Genomic DNA, 6000 nt, shown 5'->3' with positions numbered 1-6000 from the left:
TGCACCAGGCACCGAGCTGGCCACCCTTTTGAACATGGTGTTTGCAGTATAAGACAGACATGGGTTCAAATCCTGATTTTGCAAGGCGTAATAGCTACGTGGCCTTGGGGCCTTTAAGCTAGCAAATCTCAGTTTCAACTGCGAAATGGGGAACATGATGCTTATCATCTGGAATGATCAGAAGGCTTAAGTAAGACAATAAAACCAAAAGCAACTGCCAGAATGATGATTTAAACAGAGTGATAGTTGCAAGGTTAGATTTGCATTCTAGAAAGATTGCTCTTAGAGTGGCAGCAGGACAGAGATACCAAGGCCAGGTTGGAGCTACTGCAGAACTAGTTACTAAAGAAAAGCAAATCCAAGAGCTATTGTTGGAGCCCAAGGGAGAGCTGATGCTGAGGGCCTTATGAAGGCCTGGCTTGGGGATGGCGGAATCTGGAACCCAGGGTGTTCTGGGAATGAGGGAGGTGGGGTCAGAGCCAGGAAGAAGGCTGGGATCCAGGGAGAGGCCTGCAGAAGGATTTCAGGTTCTCTAGCGTTGAGTGGGCAGTGGCACTAGTAACTGAGCTGGCAGACACAAGAGAACTGTGGATTTGGGGAGACTATATCATTTTGGACAAATTGAGTTTGAGGATTCCACAGAATGCCAGATGGGGAAGGCCTGAGGGAGATGGAACCAGAGACAAGGGACTCCAAAGAGGAGGGAGGCGAGACTCAGCCCTGACCTGTGGATCCAGGAGGGACAGCCTGGCTCCTGGAGCGGGAACGCCAGGCAGAGCTCCAGATGCGGAATGAGCGGGGTGGGTGGGGATGGGGCACACTCTGGAAGGTCCCTAAGAATCCAGGTTTTAGGTGAGATGGGATAACCCAAGACGTAGTTCGCACAGAACTTTATAGCCTATTAGAAACTACCTGGGCTTAGGCCATTTTGATCCAGACTATGAGCTCCAGAGCTAGAAGGGAACACCTAGTCTTTTCTGTGTTAAGTACCTTTTAGGGCAGGCACTGTGAATAAGTAAATGGCAAGAAGAGAAGGCTGCTTCCTGGGAGAATACCCAGCAGTAAACAGAGCAGGAGTCATGGATTTAGAACATCCCGCAGGATACATAGTGAAGACACAGCCTGATCCATGGACTTCACGGTCAGTACAGATGCCCCCTGCCCCAGTTCTAGTGGAGAGAGAGGGTCAGGAGATGTCACCTGGCTTCCAAGGGGATACAGAAGTGGCCGGGTTGGGAGTCGCACCACGGAGGCCTTCGAGAGAACCCACCCGAATGTTTGTCCATGACGTCATTATTGTACCTCAACAGCCTTCCAAGGTATGCAGGGCTCAATTAAACCTCCATTCTACAGTGGAGAAAACCGAGTCTCCAAGAGATGAAGAGACCCGCCTCCCGTCCCAGCAGCAAGTGGCAGCTGTGGCTCCGAGCCCCAGGTCTCCCTGCTCCAGCCACGGTCAGGCTTTCCTCAGCGACCTGAGCCAGAGGAGGGCGGGTGGTGAGGGCCAGAGGGCCTGGATACTGGGGCCCACAGGGGTGGGTGTGCGGGGAGAGGCCGGCTTCAGGTTCAGGTTGCTTGTCTTGCAGGAGTGTAGAATTACTGCACGAGTCCCAGAGCATAAACAGAGTTAACACCCCATTAAATACAATGGACTTTCTTGGAGCTTCAGACATGCCACGAGCAAGACGAGCTGAGCAGGAGCTGGCCCGGGAGTAAAACGCATCACGCGTGCCGCCTGACCGCTTTCAACAAAGGAAAAGCCAGCAAGGGGAGAGGAGAGCGCCGGCAGCGGCTCTGCGGGCTCAGGGCTGAGGATCCGGTAATGAAGTCTTTCTGGAAGGTAAGAGACGGCTGTGTGCTGTGTGCTATTTTTAAACCTGCTGGAGCAGCACATGGACTCCTGCCCCACGCAATTTCTCCAGCGGAGGAGGGGCCCCGGGGGGAACGCAGCCAGGAATTTCGAGGCTATTTATCGTATTCCTTTTATCAGGCAATGATTTTCCTATTTCCCACATAGATAAGATCTTCTGCTTACAACTCCGGCTCATTGACCTTGTCGGGACCGCTGTGCAGTCTGGAAATTGGTCCCAGAGAGAGAGAAGGGCGTTGTTGTTAGGGGTTGGCTGGAGGGGGTTGGGTGTTTTTTCTCCCAGCAGGGAGGAGGTCGGTCTGCCAAAAAACAAAACAAAACAAAACAAAATAAGTAAGTAAAATAAATAAATTAATTAAAAACCTTGCTCCCTGCCCCCAACTCAAAATGGACTGTTCTGTGCTGTTTTGCAAAACTGCAAGGTTGTCCAAGGAGGCTTTCAGTTCACCAGACTCCCCACACTCCCACCTGAGTACATCCACAGCATTTTTCACCAGGAATGCTCTCTCCCTGTCTCCCGTTCTCTCTCTTCTGTCTCTCCTGCAGCAGCAAGCCTGGCCCTGGAGCCAGCCCGGGACCCACGGCTGCGTCGCTGTCTTGGCAGGCAGTGAGCAGAGGGGGCGGCAGCTCGGTCTCAGCTTGCAAATGGAGCCAGGCTCTTGGCTGTGCCAGCTCTGGAGGCCCCTTGGAGATGCCAGTGTGCCTGAGTGGGAGCAGTTGCAACTTCCCCTCGGCTGCAAGCCTCTGGAGCCGGCAAGCCTTCTGGAAGCTGCAGTCTTAGGCAAGGGTGTGGCCGGAGGGCTGCTGAGGGGCGGGAGGTCTCTCCCTGGGCAAGCTGCCCTCCTTGCCTTGCCTTGCCTGGGCCTGCTGGCCAGGTTCACGGGCAGGAGCAGCACCAGTGATCCGCACCTTCTCGGGCACAGGACCAGAAGATGCTGTGGGAGGCTGGGGTTTTATTATAAATGCTCTCCATTTCTGGCTTGTTCACAAGCACAAAACATAAAGAGAGCCAGCTAGACAGAGGGAAGCCAGCTCCTTGCAGACTCAGCGTTTGAATAGCAAGGAGCTGCAGGCCCTCCCTGGACCAGAGTGGGTCTGCTGTGGGCTTGAACAGAGCCGCAGACTTTCTTGAGCCCCTGGGTCTCTCTGCACCGTGGTGGTGCTTCCCGGCCAGGACAGCAGAGGGCGCTGGCTCTCCCAACAGCCTCCTGTCCTGGGCAGCTCTCCCACACATCTGGAAATGGGCTCTACCACTCTCTTATGAAATGTTGGATGAAGATCTGTCCGTGTGAGACGTGCTGGCACTGAGTGAGCGAGAATACACATCAAGAATTCCACTTTCTCATTAGTTCAGTTTCCCCCTCAAGAGCACTGGTGGAATGTGGGGAATTTGCCTTGCCAAGGCAGCCAGCACACTGGAGTCTTGGGCTCGGTTCAGCCTGGGTGGAATGCTTGGAGGGACCACCTCTGGTCTGAAGCCTTTGCCCTTCCCTCCCACGTGGAGGGGGGAAAAGAAAACAGAAGAGCAAGACCTCCCAGATCTTTTCCCCAGGGGAAGAAAGCTAAAGATGTTTGGCCTTGCCCCTGTGGGCTTCCTGAAGAGAGCAACTGCCCACGTTTCCAGGTCATTGGGAAAGAAGATCTAATTCTAAGAAAGCGTCTTCCAAAACGGCAAGCGATTAGAAATGCTGGAGACATTTGCAAACGATGGAGCAGGGAGAGGAGAGACTGGCTGGAAGAGGGCAGAGCCGAAGCCCAGGAAGGGACCTGGTTGCTATTCCCAGAATGCTCCCTAGACGTCCGCAAGCTGCATGCATTTAAATGTCCACATTTTCCCGCAGAAGCCAGCAATCTGTACTTCTCTTGGCCAAACAACACATCAGTCTAATATGGTGTGGGAGAAATGTGTTACATTCTTTTATGAACAGAATGTTAACACCACCTAGAATCAATATTTATATCCAAGAACACAATGAACTGGCTTGTTTTGTGCTGCTGCAGGTATAAGAAAGGGACATTCGGGGGAAGCTGGAGGTTGCCCTTGCTTCTACCCAGAAAGGCAGGCCCAGGGCAAACCAGCTGGGGCTCAGGCATCCAGAGGGTTTCCGCCTCTGAGACCCTGCTAGCTCCCTTCCTGCCCCTGCTGCCTTCTGTCTCCTGGGATTGCGAGAGGAAGCCAGAGGCAGCAAGTGGGGCAGGACGTGGCAGCGGAGGCCAGGACGTGAGGCAGTATCCTGTCCACATGACAGTTTGGGGGAAGGAGGGTCAGGCTTGCATCCTGGAACTTTCTAGTGCATAGCAAAGTGAGAGCTGACACAATAAAAATCCTTAGACGAGAGACTTCTGGGGACTGGAGAAAAGGGAACAGGGTGAGATGGCTCTTTTTCTGGGGTCACCCTGGTGATATTTTTCTGGCCAGGCAGTTTCCCTCATTGAAGACAGTGGCTGTGACAGAGATGGAAGCCAAGTCTCCTCTCTCCAGAATGCTGTCTATTCCTCAGAGGTTTTTGGGAAACTCCATCAAGCTCCTTAGGCTGTTTCGTTCCTGAATGCTGTTTTTATTTGACTGCCTTTAGAAGCCTCTGGGCCTGCAGCCTGGAGTCAGGGCCTTGCTCCTAACAGGTAACGTCCTTTCCTAATTATAAAAACAAAAATAAATGCCTTTCTCCCTCATCCGGAAAATTTCAGTTTTGCCGGCACCCGAGCATCTAGAAATGTGAGTGTCCTCTTCATCTCGTGGACTAGATTGGGGTCTCATTTTGCAGAGCGAGCAGGCCTGCTTCATTTCCAGATTAGATGCTGAAGGTTACCCCTTTAACAATAGCACTTGTCTCTCATTAAATGCCTGGAGCTCATTATGGTATTACCTCCAGAAAAGTCTTCTCTGCTTTAATAGGCATGATCTTTAGAAAAGCTCCTTCGGCTTATGTATAAGACCAAGACATGATTAATCTTGGCCCCATTTAGCCGTGGGTCACATCTTCAGGGGACAGTGAGACCTCTTCTTTGCATGACCACAATTTACAATTTTCTGAAATTTACAGCCTTTCTCTGTCGTTAGCATGTTTAGTTGCAATTCCCTTGGTTTGTCCTGTTATTTTCTTCCAGTTCTAAGAAACTATCAGTAGATATCCCAATCATATTTGCTATAAAATTGGCTGTGATAAACAGACAGTAATTCACTGGAAGGCACGAGGACGTTTAGCATCTTTATAGATGCAAAGCTCCCCCTGCAGAAATCCCACGAGAGAAACCTCTGCAAGTTCAATGTTCTGAACACCTTTAGAGAAACTGCCAGACTTAAGCCGCCTGGAAAGTGGCACCTGGTCCCGCTGCTGTGTTCTGGTATCAGGGGCAGAACAAAGAAACTGAGTTGACAGCGGGGCTGAGAATCAGAGTGCAGTCTTTAGTCAGGATGGTAGAGGTTGGCAGGGTCTGACTTATTGCCTGTAGCTCAGTGCCAGGATCTGAGACAAAGGGGCTGACACTGAGTGTGTCCTTAGGGGTCTTGAGTAAAAGTCACCCCAAGTCCGGACCTATCTTTAAGCTTTAGAATTGTCGCTGTAGACGTTGATTTAGCACCTAGCCTCCTGCATCTCAAATGAATGAGCCCACGGAGATCTCTGATTTGTAGACATTCCTGCCTGCCCCGTCTGCTCCTTCTCCAGACTGTCTATCCCCACCAGTGGCGCCTCTCTGGATCTGTTTGAAGCTGGAGATTCCTGCACAGCTGCCCTCTGTCCTCCCTCCTTCCCACCTCTAGCTGTCACTCACGGTGTTCATTCTACCGCCCACCGAGATTCACTGCATCATCTCCTCCCCTCCATTCTTCTCTGTCCCGGCCTCAGTGGGAGCTCCCACCACCAGCATCTCTCCAGCGGTTCAGTCACAGACACACCTCCCCTCCCTATTTTGGTGCTTTGCTCCCTACAACCCACTCTTCTGAGAGCAGCCGGGAGAATTTCTGAAAACCACAAACTGGATTCTATCACTCCCCACTTAGAGATCTTCAGTGGTGTCCCCCTGCACTCAATCCCCAAAGTCCTTAGGATGGCTGAAAGACTTCCTGTGGTCTAACTCCCTTCTGCCTTTTGCCCCCTTCCCCGAGCTCCCTCTGCTCCCCTCCCCTG

Source organism: Lutra lutra, chromosome 7 (genome assembly GCF_902655055.1).
Source record: "Lutra lutra chromosome 7, mLutLut1.2, whole genome shotgun sequence".
NCBI lineage: Eukaryota > Metazoa > Chordata > Mammalia > Carnivora > Mustelidae > Lutra > Lutra lutra.
This window is presented reverse-complemented; position numbering follows the sequence as displayed.